Raw genomic sequence first — 1,731 nt, 5'->3', positions numbered from 1 at the left:
TTTGCACGTCTGCAGAGCGCGCGTCTAACCCCACCCAACCCCACCCCTCCGGATCCTGATTGTCATTGGCTTGCTTAGTTGTCAATCACAGCCAAACTTGAAAGGAGGTATGTGGTTGGCTGGCACGCCATGCTTGACTTAAAACAGAAGGCGCAAGTTTACGTGACTGATAGGACGAATAGTTGGTGAGTCATCTTGCTAGGGCGGGCACGGCTGACTGACAGGGCGGGCACGGACCCCCAAGGCCCGCCCATGGCGACGGGTCCGGTTGGATGGATGGATGTCCACAGTCTCTTTGCAGTTTAAAAAAAAATGCACAGTATTACCAAAACGATGAGAAATGTTGATCATATGTCTAATCTTATCGCTTTTTAATCACATTGCATCTATTTAAAGTTCCATGTTGAAAAAGTGAATGAACACCAAAATACGGATTTTTCTCAGGAAATGAATGTGTATCGTGGTTTACTGAAACAGAATCAAATACTGGGCGTACAAAAAAAAAAAATACAATAAATAATTGTGTTGTATAATTTTCTTTCAAGTTCATAACAGTATAGGGGTCTGGCATGCAAAAAAACAAAAAAACAAAAAAAAACATAGCAACATAGCATAGGAAAAAAAAAAAAATACTCCTGCCTATACCTTAGCCTTGATTACATAAATCTGACGTCCCTGCATGAATAAAGTATTTTTTTTTTATTAAGAGATTTTTTTTTACAGTCATAAAGTTCATTTTTTGAGAATACTGTATTATACTTTCCCCCTTTTTTTTTTAAGGAAATGCTTCTTTACTCATTTCAACTTTAAACTTGGCAAAATACAGCATTATTGTGGTAAGAGTAGACGTTTTATCCCGACAAAAATATCTTTGTTGTTCTTCTTTCTTGGGGGGGAAAAAAAACAAAAAAACAAAAAAAACATACGACCCCTTACCTTTCCTTTAAAGGCCCAGTCTGCTGTTTTCACTCAGGAAAAGGCACTTTTTAAATACAGGATTTAAACAGACAAACTTCTTCTCAATTTACAGGTCTGGGCTTCTCTTAATGTCTGGTGTTGATTTTTTCCTAAACCCCCACCCCCATCGCCTGTATTTTGCCATTTTGTGTTTGTTTTGTAAACAGCGGGACGTTTCTGTGGAAAGAGTGTTTATACCCCTCCAGCAAATCGCAGAGCGGGGGTTGGCGTGTCGCAAACAGGGACAGGCGAATTTGTCGGCTGCGTGACGTCACTCCCGCGGCAACTTGACAGCACGCACGGATTATTATTATTTTTTCACTCACTCACTCACTCACTCACTCACTCACTCACTCACTCACTCACTCACTCACTCACTCACTCACAGAGGCTTACATTTGTGAATGAGTGATACAGGCTGGGGGGGATTTAGGACAAAATCACCACCAGACATTAAGAGAAGCCCAGAGCTGTAAATGGAGAAGTAGTTTGTTTGTTTAAATTCTGTATTTAAAAAGTGCCTTTTCCTGAGTGAAAACAGCAGACCGGGCCTTTAAAGGCAGGGGTAGGGGCCTACATGTGGTAGTTGTTTAGTTCTCCCTGTGCCTGCGTAGGTCTTCTTCGGGTACTCCGGTCTCCTCACACATTTCAAAGACATGCATGGCAGGTTAATTGGGGGCTATGCATTGTCCCAAGGTGTGCTTGTGTGTGTGTCTGGTTCTTTGTCTCTGTGTGCCTTGCAATTAACTGGTAACCAGTTCAGGGTGTGACCCG

This window comes from Festucalex cinctus, chromosome 1 (genome assembly GCF_051991245.1).
Source record: "Festucalex cinctus isolate MCC-2025b chromosome 1, RoL_Fcin_1.0, whole genome shotgun sequence".
NCBI classification, from domain to species: Eukaryota; Metazoa; Chordata; class Actinopteri; order Syngnathiformes; family Syngnathidae; genus Festucalex; species Festucalex cinctus.
This window is presented reverse-complemented; position numbering follows the sequence as displayed.